The 13,447-nt window shown below is 43.2% G+C and overlaps 1 protein-coding gene across 1 annotated transcript in view; it reads right to left on the bottom strand.

Annotated features, from left to right (window-relative positions):
- LOC124615421 (guanine nucleotide-binding protein G(o) subunit alpha) overlaps window positions 1–13,447 on the bottom strand; it is a 533,614-nt gene that overhangs the window by 194,496 nt on the left and 325,671 nt on the right. The window lies entirely within an intron of this gene.

Below are 13,447 nucleotides of genomic sequence, written 5' to 3'. Positions count from 1 at the left end.
TTTGGCTGGGATCAGTCTAGTCGTGGCCCAATTTGGCCACTCAGGTCACCTGATCTATCAGGTGCGATTATTTTGTGCCAGCAGTTCTCAAGTCTAAGGTGTATCGCAACAACCCTCATAGTCTTCAAGAACATTTCGGGTAAGACTGCAGCAGTTCCAGCAGTCCAGCTTCGATCTGCCTTCAGAAACTTGCTGTCAAGGTCCAGAAGTGCCAAGAATGAATGGTGGTCACTTTCAACATCTGCCGAGCGGCGGTCTAAGGCGCTGCAGTCATGGACTGTGCGGCTGTTCCCGGCGGAGGTTCGAGTCCTCCCTCGGGCATGGGTGTGTGTGTGTGTGTGTGTGTGTGTGTGTTTGTCCTTAGGATAATTTAGGTTAAGGAGTGTGTAAGCTTAGGGACTGATGGCCTTAGCAGTTAAGTCCCATACGACTACACAAGCATTTGAACATTTTTTTGATAAAAAGGAATTCATTAACACTGAATATATGTCTTAGAAAGTCTTCTCTGTAGGTCAAACGGAACTGCATTGTTCCAGAGACCTTAAAAGTCTGAAACATCTGTGGTTTACGTATGCAGACTGAACCGACGAATGAAAATTTGTACCAAGGCTGGTATTCGAAAACATGTCTCTTGCTCGCTAGACAGATGCCCTAACCACGGCGCCACCCTGGCTTTGCACAACTGCATGGACTATTCTAGCGCCTTCCGTAGCCCATGCAGTTGTGCAAAGCCAGGATGGCGCCGTGGTTAGGGCATCTGTCTAGCGAGCAAGAGACATGTTTTCGAATACCAGCCTTGGTACAAATTTTCATTTGTCGCTTCAGTCTGCATATGTACATCATTTTCTGAAGAAATTTGGAGTGCAGCCTTGTAGGCCAGTGAAACGTGGACGATAAGCAGTTCACATAAGAAGACGATAGAAGCTTAAGAAATGTGGCGCAGCGGAACTACGAGGGCAGTTCAATAAGTAATGCAACACATTTTTTTTCTGAAACAGGGGTTGTTTTATTCAGCATTGAAATACACCAGGTTATTCCCCAATCTTTTAGCTACACAACACTATTTTTCAACGTAATCTCCATTCAATGCTACGGCCTTACGCCACCTTGAAATTAGGGCCTGTATGCCTGCACGGTACCATTCCACTGGTCGATGTCGGAGCCAACGTCGTACTGCATCAATAACTTCTTCATCATCCGCGTAGTGCCTCCCACGGATTGCGTCCTTCATTGGGCCAAACATATGGAAATCCGACGGTGCGAGATCGGGGCTGTAGGGTGCATGAGGAAGAACAGTCCACTGAAGTTTTGTGAGCTCCTCTCGGGTGCGAAGACTTGTGTGAGGTCTTGCGTTGTCATGAGGAAGGAGAAGTTCGTTCAGATTTTTGTGCCTACGAACACGCTGAAGTCGTTTCTTCAATTTCTGAAGAGTAGCACAATACACTTCAGAGTTGATCGTTTGACCATGGGGAAGGACACCGAACAGAATAACCCCTTCAGCGTCCCAGAAGACTGTAACCATGACTTTACCGACTGAGGGTATGGCTTTAAACTTTTTCTTGGTAGGGGAGTGGGTGTGGCGCCACTCCATTGATTGCCGTTTTGTTTCAGGTTCGAAGTGATGAACCCATGTTTCATCGCCTGTAACAATCTTTGACAAGAAATTGTCACCCTCAGCCACATGACGAGCAAGCAATTCCGCACAGATGGTTCTCCTTTGCTCTTTATGGTGTTCGGTTAGACAACGAGGGACCCAGCGGGAACAAACCTTTGAATATCCCAACTGGTGAACAATTGTGACAGCACTACCAACAGAGATGTCAAGTTGAGCACTGAGTTGTTTGATGGTGATCCGTCGATCATCTCGAACGAGTGTGTTCGCACGCTCCGCCATTGCAGGAGTCACAGCTGTGCACGGCCGGCCCGCACGCGGGAGATCAGACAGTCTTGCTTGACCTTGCGGCGATGATGACACACGCTTTGCCCAACGACTCATCGTGCTTTTGTCCACTGCCAGATCACCGTAGACATTCTGCAAGCGCCTATGAATATCTGAGATGCCCTGGTTTTCCGCCAAAAGAAACTCGATCACTGCCCGTTGTTTGCAACGCACATCCGTTACAGACGCCATTTTAACAGCTCCGTACAGCGCTGCCACCTGTCAGAAGTCAATGAAACTATACGAGACGAAGCGGGAATGTTTGAAAATATTCCACAAGAAATTTCCGGTTTTTTCAACCAAAATTGGCCGAGAAAAAAAATGTGTTGCATTACTTATTGAACTGCCCTCGTATACTGAAAATTAGATGATTAGATCGAATAACCAATAACGAGGTACTGAATTCGAACTGGGGAGAAAAGAAGTTTATGGCACAAATCGACTGAAAGATGAGATAGGCTCATGGGACACATCCCGACACTTGAAAGAATAGCCAATTTGGTAATGAAGGGAGGGTTTACTAAGTATGAATACAGTAAGTACCGGGCGAGGTGGCGCAGTGGCTAGCACACTGCACTCGCATTCGGGAGGACGACGGTTCAATCCCGTGTCCGTCCATCCTGATTTAGGTTTTCATTGATTTCCCTGAATCGCTCCAGGCAAATGCCGGGATGGTTCCTTTGGAAGGGTACGTCCGACTTCCTTCCCCGACCTTCCCTAATCCGAAGAGACCGATGACCTCACTGTTTGGTCTCCTTCCCCAAACAACCCCCAACCCAATCCAACCCAACCCAATACAGTAAGCAGATTCAAATGTGAAGGTTGCAATAATTATGCTGAGACAAGAAGATTTGCAAGAGACCGACTTCTGGGAAATGCTGCACTATACCAGTCCTCTGACTGAAGACCACCAAAATGACACCATTATGCAGTTCCAGTACAGACTTATTTTTGGCGACATTTACTGGACAAAACAGGACCTGAAAAGAAATGGAAAGGAAGAAAGAGAAATTTTCTCGAAGTACAGCAGCCAGCGCGTTTCTGCTAGGGCTCAATTTCCGGTTATTTTTAAGATCTGTTTCTGTCATGTATCCCTTCCTTCACCTTCGGCAAATGGCTCTGAGCACTATGGGACTCAACATCTTAGGTCATAAGTCCCCTAGAACTTAGAACTACTTAAACCTAACTAACCTAAGGACATCACACACACCCATGCCCGAGGCAGGATTCGAACCTGCGACCGTAGCAGTCCCGCGGTTCCGGACTGCAGCGCCAGAACCGCTAGACCACCGCGGCCGGCCCTTCACCTTCGGCAAAATATTGTTAACCTCAAAAAAATGCCAAGCTGCGATATGGTTTGAGGTCTACGTTAAACAGCATGTTCCCCAAAATTGGCAAGGTTAGTATTTTTATGGAGCTTCTCGAACAAAACGTATTAAGTAATGCGTAAATAAAACCATCTCTTTGGATGCGCTCCATAGATGACACATTTTGTGTATGCTGACACAACAGGGAAGAGTTACAGAAATTCCACGATTTTCAGAACGAACATTCATCCTAAAGTCGGTTTCAGCGTGGAGCTGGAGAGTGAGGTCGGCATCTCCTTTTTAGGTGGGTTCATCTACGGAAGACATGACCGGCACAGAGTTTATAGGAATCCTACCATCACATACAGGTACCTAGACGCCGCTTTAGCAACACCACTCAGCCCGTAAACAAATTGCTCTGAACACTGTCTTAGAGTGCATTTAGCATCAGTGATAGTAACAGTTTGCAATCAGAACGAGATTTCCTTACGGAAACATTGATGGCCAACGGCTATAACGCGCTTTTCACAAAAAGGGCTTACAAACAATGCGAAAATAATAATAATAATAATAATAATAACAAACCTGACATCATACTCACCAATAAAAAGAAGAAATTAACACAACTAATCGAAATATCCATACCCAATACAACGAATATACAAAAGAAAACAGGAGAAAAAATTGAAAAATACATCCAACTGGCTGAGGAAGTCAAGGACATGTGGCATCAGGATAAAGTTGACATTATACCAATTACACTATCAACTACAGGAGTCATACCACACAATATCCACCAGTACATCAATGCAATACAGCTACATCCAAACTTATATATACAACTACAGAAATCCGTAATTATTGATACATGTTCAATTACCCGAAAGTTCCTAAATGCAATATAACATATATCATACAGTTAAAAGGAAGTCACGCTTGATCAAGGTCCGCGTCACTTTCCATTTTTGACCAGACATAACGTCTGAGAAAAGAAAAAAACAATGATAATGATACAATAATAATAATAATAATACAAGCAAGAAGAACGAAGTGTCTCTTGTATATTGTCAGATTACCGTTCGTGACTAGAATAAACAACCACATAAGCAAAATCCTTCGGAAGATGGATTTAGGGACTAGATTTTCCATCCGTCATAATATAAAAGAAATGATCTTGATCATGTTGAACACATCAGCTGATGTTAATGATTAATGAAAACCACCTCAACTGTAGTATTATACATTTGTTATATTACGAGTGGTTTCGTTCGTTGAACATCTTCAGGTTGCCGATTACATAGGATAACTAGCCCATTTATGTCATGACTGCAGCAAAGATCGGAAACCTGAAGATGTTCAAAGAACGAAACCACTCGTAATATAACAAATGTATCATACTACCCGTCATAACATAATAAATATATAATAACGCGGCTGAGTTGGTTTTCATTAGTCACTACCAATATGAAAGATTTTTTTCGACAAATAACGGACATGCCTAGACACCTTCACACTGCAGGAGCATATGAAGTGTCGTGCGATTGTGACAAATGTATGTATAAGCGAAACTGGAAGCACAGCAAAAGAACGCTTTAACGATAACTAACGCGACACATGTTTCAGACAAAAGGTAAAATCAGTGTTGGCGGAGCTCCAAGAAGAATGTGAGCAGGTTATGGATTTTAAGAATGTACGCGTGTAAGCAAGAACAAGTAAAATTTACAGAAGAAACGTCTGTGAAGCAGTCGAAATATCAAAGAATAAGTACAGTTTCGATAGAGATGACAGTTACAGGCTTCCGTCTTCGTGGCTAACCGTTATCACCAAAATAAACACTTATTCGCGGAGAGCGAGGAACATAAACAGCTATCGGGCAACAACCAAGACGACCCAACAGCAACAGTTTGGATTTCCCGTCTCTGTCAGTATCTCAACTCAGTATTTACCAATGACGACGACCCGCTAGCAGCAACCTGACGATTTTTACCTGGTAATAATTCCATTTCTCCGAAAAAGCGCGGAAAAATAGGGATTTATAAGTGAACGCGACAAGGTCTTTCGACAGTGTTCAGTCATGCAAGGGCAAATGTGCAATAGTGAAGAAGATACACCAGAGAGTTGGCGCTCGAGCAGTGCAGAAGTTCTGATGCCGCAGAAGTTTATTTCATCAATTACAACGGCAACGGAAGCCTGCAGACTTAATTATACGCACTTAGCTTACGGCCATGCTTCTACGGAGCACCACCATACGCCTATTACAAACGCTACACACGGTGTGACACTAAAAACTCTCACAATACGCTTGCGTCTTCCGCTGCCTGAGGCGTGGATTGTTTTTCTAGGCACAGTGCGGTACACTCCTGAACACATATAATGAAAGGGGTGTTTTTTATAATTTGGCAATTGTATATTATAGAATTATACGAGAACTACCTTCTGACACCTCTTATAATTCAATATAAATTTTGTTCTGTTGTAACTGAGAAAAATTTAAGCTTTTAAGAAAAGATTATTTTTAACGCAACTCAGTATTTATCGCGCCATATTTCCTACACTGTGTATTTAACAACAATATAATTTTGTAGTTTCCTTCAGTAGTATATATTGATAGTGTCAGAAAATTTTGTAGTTAATTGACTCAATAATAGTGAAGTAAGTAATTTAATTCTCACGTCTGACAAGGAACTTATGACACAACTACAACCAAAATATATTAAGCAACTAACTTCTTCATTTGCATTTTTTGTGGAAGGGGGGGGGGGGGGGAGCGACAAAAAGTTTCGGAAAGGTTTGAAATTATTGTTACAGTTTTTTGGAAGATTATGTGGTTCATTGGCGCGATGTAAGTTCCGGCGCGCTGCAAGGAAAATTTTTTCTATAATAGACGCGGCTCAGTTAGGTAGTGGAGGCAGCAGTAGGAAAACAAACAGCGCAGTACTCGATCTGAAACGCTACTGATTTTAACGCTCCCAAAGTAGATGGAAGTTAGGAAAGAGAAGGAAGACTGTGTGCCGGCCGGTGTGGCCGTGCGGTTCTAGGCGCTTCAGTGTGGAACCGCGTGACCGCTACTGTCGCAGGTTCGAATCCTGCCTCGGGCATGGATGTGTGTGATGTCCTTAGGTTAGTTAGGTTTAAGTAGTCCTAAGGTCTAGGGGACTGATGATTACAGATGTTAAGTTCCATAGTGCTCAGAGCCATTTGAGCCATTTTGAAGACTGTGTATTATTGGGAAGAGTACTCAGGAAGTGCAAAGCAGTCAGACAAATTTTCTTGCATCGTGAAGAAGAAAGAGAGTATAACATTTTAGTAACAAAGCATTTGTTACACGTGCGGTCAAATTTAAGGCATTTTTCAGATTCAGATTCAACCATTGTCTTCTTTCGTTAGCTGAAGACAAACGGAGAAGTCATTTCTGTAACCTAGAGGCGAAACTATTTACACTATCAGGTAAACTGTGTTACATAGAGGTAACTTTGGCTCTGAGCACTATGGGACTCAACTGCTGTGGTCAGAAGTCCCCTAGAACTTAGAACTACTTAAACCTAACTAACCTAAGGACATCACACAACACCCAGCCATCACGAGGCAGAGAAAATCCCTGACCCCGCCGGGAATCGAACCCGGGAACCCGGGCGTGGGAAGCGAGAACGCTACCGCACGACCACGAGATGCGGGCAGAGGTAACTTTATCACTGATAAGTAACGTTAATGTAAATTGTCAGGCGACGTGTCTTAGTTCAAATGGTTCTGAGCACTATGGGACTTAACTTCTGAGGTCATCAGTCCCCTAGAACTTAGAAATACTTAAACCTAACTAACCTAAGGACATCACACACATCCATGCCCGAGGCAGGATTCGGACCTGCGACCGTAGCGGTCACGCAGTTCCAGACTGTAGCGCCAAGAACCGCACGGCCACTCCGGCCGGTGACGTGACTTAGTATCGATTGTTATACGAGGGCCGTTCAGAAAGTAACCTCCGGTTGATTTAAAAAAATACACCAAGTTAAATAAAAATATTTTAATATATACATCTTACAACTACATCTTTGCACTATTTTTCTACATAGTCTCCATAGCGATTGAGGCACTTATCGTATCTCTTCACAAGCTTTGAAATTCCTTCTGCATAAAAATCACCCGCTTGTGCCTGGAGCCAGCCTGTGACCGCATCTTTGAGCTCTTCGTCGTCATCAAACCGCTGTGACCCGAGCCATTTCTTCAAATGCATGAAGAGGTGATAATCACTTGGCGCCAGGTCTGGGCTGTAAGGTGGATGGTTGATAACGTCCCACTTGAAGGACTCAAGAAGGGCCGTTGTTCTGCGAGCAGAGTGAGGACGGGCGTTATCGTGCAAAAAAACGATACCGGAAGTCAGCATACCACGGCGTTTGTTCTGTATAGCCCGTCGTAACTTTTTTATTGTTTCACAGTACACGTCTTGATTAATGGTCGTACCACGTTCCATGAATTCAACCAACAACATCCCTTTGGCATCCCAAAACACCGTTGCCATCAGTTTTCTGGCAGAAAAATCTTGCGAGGCTTTTCTTGGTTTGGTAGGCGAATTTGAATGTGCCCACATCTTTGATTGTTCTTTTGTCTCAGGGTTCACGTACTTAATCCAGGTTTCGTCACCGGTCACGATTCTGTTTAACAATGGTTCTCCTTCGTCCTCATAACGTGACAGAAAGTCTAATGCAGAGGTCATTCTTTGAGTTTTGTGGTGGTCGGTAAGAATTTTGGGCACCCATCGTGCACAGAACTTACGGTAACCCAATCTTGCTGTCACTATCTCGTACAAGAGAGTCTTAGAAATCTGTGGAAAACCAGTAGACAACTCCGACATTGAGAAACGTCGATTTTCACGAACTTTTGCGTCAACTGTCTGAACGAGTTCGTCAGTCACCAATGATGGTCTACCACTTCTCTCTTCATCATGAACGTTTTCTCGTCCACTTTTAAATAAACGTACCCATTCACGGACAACTCCTTCACTCATAACTCTTGGTCCGTACACGGCACAAAGCTCACGATGAATAGCTGCTGCAGAATATCCTTTGGCTGTAAAAAACCTTATGACAGCACGCACTTCACATTTGGCGGGGTTTTCTATTGCAGCACACATTTCAAACTGCCACAAAAACTAAACTAGCGCAGGTACGACGTTCACTCGACCACGGCTTGATGCCGACTGACCTGTTGAGTGCGTGAACGCACAGATGGCGTCGCTACTCCCCCCACAACCCGCACTCGTATATCGGTTGGACCATTATTCCAGTAGAATAAATATTGATTTGCCGAACTGCTGCTACATATAACGGAAGTGTTGATCTTATTGGATCGCATCGGATTGTTTTCCTTCCACACAAATTAAAATGTACCGGGTGGTTATGATCAAACTTTCCCTGTTTGACACTTCTAACACGGAAACTAATTATCTTAGAGTACCAAACTCGGTAGCATTAATCTCAAGGACATGGGGAAAAGAAATAATGCAGATTCAATTCAATCGAAAGCTTTTAATGAGCTCTTAGGGCACATCATACCATTGCATACCGGTACCATTACTGCTACCAAAAGGGGCTCAATATGGTGCCCAGCAGTGCCCAGAATACCCTGAAAGCGCAGAATTGTATTCTGCACACCAGAACGAAACATGTCCGTAGGTTTGCTACCTCTCTTGATACGCCACTCTTCAGGTCAGCACATGTGTGTATGTTCCCATGGTAAACCCTGTGCTTTAGGTAGTCCCACAACCAGAAATCACAGGGAGTGAGATAAAGTGGTCGTGCCGGCCAAGCATTTGGAAACGATCGTCTGATAATTCGATCGTTTCCAAATAACTTTCGCAGAAGAAGGTGAAATTCACGAGCGATGTGCGAAGGGGCCTCATCTTGCATGACAACTGTAGAGTTCAATGCGTCTCTCTCCTGTAGGGCGGGTATGACATGCTGGTGACGCATATTGCAGTAACCCTGATCAGTTACACTGTACGTCTTTGGTCCTTGAGCGCCAACCTGTTCAATAAAGAATGGGCCAATGTTGAACGTAGCCGTGAAGGCATGCATGTACAGTGGCACGTTCACCATACAGAGGAACTTCATACGCAGTGACTGGAGGTGAAGCGGTGAAGATCCCCACACTCGGCAAATTTGTGTGTTCTCCTCACCCGTCAGAGGGAAATGAGCTTCATCTGTACATAGGATGGTCCAGGGCCAGCCCTCGTCAACTTCAATCCTCGCGAAAAAGTGGAGAGTGAAGTCAACACGTCGTTGTGCGTCCTGTGGTGCAAGCTGCTGTACGATATGGATCTAGTACGGATATGATTTCAGATTGGTTCGTAGCACCGTCCGTACAGAGGTCCACGGGATGTTCAACTGTCCTGACAGCACACGCACCGCCTAACGATTGGGAATTGCACGCAGCGCTGTCTGCCATAGCAATAGCCATTTCATCAAACACCTGTGGTGCAACTGTTCATCGGCCTCATCCCGGAGTGACGCCCAGTTCTCCAGTTGATTCGACCTTCTTCATCACGCTCCGTACAGCAGGTGGAGAAAGAGAACCCTTCCGCAGTACTTTGAGCCGGCGATATTCTCGAAGTGCAGCTGCAGCATTACGGTTGTTTTGATAATAGAGCTTCACCAATAATGCCCTGCTCCTTTTATCGGAGCTCATGTGGACGTGTCGACAAGTGCACTGTGACTGGTCAGGTGTGTGAGACTAGGAATCACGATGACTAATCACGGCATCTGGTGGCCACAGTTGGAAATGTGATGCATGGAAATCATGCACCCCATACTCTGGACGTTAATGCTACCAAGTGTGGTACTCGTACAGTAATTACTTTCTGTGTTATAACGTGTAAAATAGGGAGAGTTTACGCGTAGTTTTTACTGTTTCCTATGGCAGGGAATGCGACTGAGAATGGGACAAAAATATTGATTCTGTAGTTAGAGTGAATATGTTTCAGCAGAAAGAAAGTAAATAATTCTACATGACATAATACAGAATGCATGTTTCACTTTTTGTAGGTAGGGAAGTCTTCAGTAGTGAAGTTATTGTCGTAGTACGTACGGCCTTGCTAACTGTCAACACTGGAGATAGAAGCAGGAAGGCAAGATGACGATGCGCTGCCGTAGTTTTCTTACCGAAACGTCGAGATACTGGCATATCGTTCATCTCTCCGGTTTATAGTTTCCAAGTCAATCACGATGTTGGAAATTTGTTTTTTTGCTTCGCATATAAGATAAAATGGATTTGTAGAACAAATAAGCTTCGTCCTCAATTTCAGTACACTACTGAGAAATAACCCGTAAGATATTTGGTTATTCTTTGTTACAGATTAATAAATAAACAATATGTGCTTCACAGTCAGTATTTATTCATGCCGTATTCTTGTTAACACTGCTCCAAAATTCAAAGACTTTTAATATACCCGAATTGTCCAAGTCGTCGACCTCGTCAACTAACGATCACGATTTATTTCAAAGTAGCTGCAGTCAGTATAGCAGTTAGCAGGTTCAAAGAAAGTGAGATCGACCCTTATTATCCCCTTGTGTTTAATGAGTATAATTTTGCTGCAAGGAAAACTGCACGGTCCTCTGTTGTAACAAAATTCTCCTATTCGGGTTGCAGCACCTAAAGGCTAAACCACAGAAACTCCAAATGAGTCTTCTAATGAACGTGAGCTAGAGCAAAATGCATAACCAGAACATTCAACAGATACTGCTTCCATTAAGCTAGACATTTTCGATGTGAAGAGATTTTCTAAGAAGGGCCATATGTAAAATATTTTCGCACCGAGAATTCTGTACAAACTAGTCATTTATGTACACATTTATTTATGTAGACAGTTCATCCATTGCAGAAATCGAGAATCTCGACGATATTTGGCTGCTATCGATATCGATACTAGCAAGATATCGGTTCCGGGAATTCCAAGACGGTATCAAAACATCTAGAGTAGTTTCTGGGACTAGCCCAGACATACAAAAAGAAGCGAGCAGCGGACTTCAGTTCATATATTATGTAGAGTGACAAGATTTCACAAAATAGCTTTATTTATTTACAAAAACAAGACTACAACTTATATTTTATGTTTGCATCCAGTAATATTTCTCTAGTATGCTTTTGACGGATTATAAATTTATTGTAAGTTGTAATGGCTAAAATATTTTTTATGATGTAATTACAATTTAACTCTTTCAGATATTTTTTTATTTCCTAATACTGTGAACCCTAATTCCTGCCAAATTTCATGATTCACAGTCGACAGAAAGTACCATATAGTTTTTGATGCGTGAGTTTCCGAGTGTCAAAATATGTGCCATAAATGCCCATATCTCATAATTGCATTGACGTAGAAGTATAATTTTTTTACACTTCCAACCGACCATGGACCTTAATATGTGACCTAGTTGTCAACGTCATACGGCAACCGTTCCTGAGAGTAACGGTCGTAACAGATGGAGAAACAGATGGATAAAAAATGACAAAAATATTTTTTTCTTCTGATATAATTACAATTTAAAATTTTCGGATTTTTTCCTTTATTTTCTTTACGAAACGTTACTTCTTGCCAAATTTCATGAGCCCAGGTCGACGGGAAGTACCTTGTAGGTTTTGATGAGTGAGTATGCGAGTATCAAAATGGTTCAAATGGCTCTAAGCACTATGGGACTTAACATCTGACGTCATCAGTCCCGTAGACTTAGAACTACTTAAACCTAACTAACCTAAGGACATCACACACATCCATGACCCAGGCAGGATTAGAGCCTGCGTCCGTAGCAGCAGCGCGGTTCCAGACTGAAGCGCCTAGAACCGCTCGGCTAGAGTATCAAAATGTCTGACATAAATGGCCGTGTCTGTTGACTGAATTCACTTTGAATCTTAAATCTTTTACACCGCCAATGGACGATAGACCTTAATATGTGACATAAATTTCATCTTGATACGCCCACCTATTCCAGAGACGGACGGACATACAGACGGAAAAAGTAAAAAGAAAATATTTTTATGTGATATAATAAGAAATTGATAATTTTTGGGATTTTTCCTGTACTTGTACTGTGAAACCCTGTTTTTTAAAATTTCATAATTCTATGACAACGAGAAGTACCCTATAGGTTTTAATGAGTGAATTTGCGAGTAGTAAAATACGTCACATAAATGGCCATATCTCTTAACTGCTTTTACTTACAAGGGAAACTCCCCATCGCACCCCTCTCACATCATCGCACCCCTCTCAGATTTAGTGGTAAAATGGGCCAGTGGATAGCGCGTGAGCAACTGAACACAGATCAAGCTTGACAACAGGAAGAAGCTCTACTGAACTGTGAAAAAAGAAGCAAAATAGAAACAATGTACTGTCCAAGTTCAAAATGCGCAACATCGACCGAACTGCAAGGACGACGGCGTCGTAGTTGTGTGGTGACGACGTTGGGCTGCAAAGCGGGTGACCCGAGTGCTCCATTTTTTCACAAAATTATGAACTTTCCGTTAGGTCGTTTACGTGTCCGTTCTGCTTCTGTTGTCTTGGCAACTGTCGTACTATACATTGGTCATAGAATATGAGTCGTGTGGTAAGAATACATTACCGTCGCAAGTAAATGGGATGAAATAGTGAGAACAGGCGAGAGGCCGCATGGACCTCTCACGGAAATGAAAACAACCAATAAACGAGTGTGAATCATGTTACAACAAAGGAATTCGAGAGTCAAAACTTCCAGAACGGAACGCAAAAGTAATACGTAGCATGTTGTACTTGTGTGGAACAAATAGGAGGTGCATACGTCCGGAGGTCCCCTCCTTACACCTCGCTGTTGGATACGAGCTCTACACCACGACAGAGACACAAATCTGAATACAAGGAACACACACAGCAATGACTGGAGCGACAGTTCATAATTTTGGGGAAAAACAACACGGGTCTCCCCTTTCGAAGTCAAACGCCATGACCACATAACCACGACGCCGCGGCTATTGAAGTTTGCTCGATGTTACACGCGCCGAGCTTAGACCGTTCCCCGTTTCGATTTTGCTTCTTCTTTCACAGTTCGGTACACCTTCTTTCTGTGTTCATGCTTGATCTATGCTCAGTTTTTGACGGGCTGTCCACAGGGTCATCTTCCTACAAAATCTGAGACAGGTGCGATGGAGTTTTTCTTGTTAGAAGCTTACATTTTTTTGCACT

This window comes from Schistocerca americana, chromosome 5 (genome assembly GCF_021461395.2).
Source record: "Schistocerca americana isolate TAMUIC-IGC-003095 chromosome 5, iqSchAmer2.1, whole genome shotgun sequence".
NCBI classification, from domain to species: domain Eukaryota; kingdom Metazoa; phylum Arthropoda; class Insecta; order Orthoptera; family Acrididae; genus Schistocerca; species Schistocerca americana.
The sequence above is the reverse complement of the archived record's forward strand: the minus strand, read 5'-3'. Positions and strand labels throughout refer to the sequence as shown.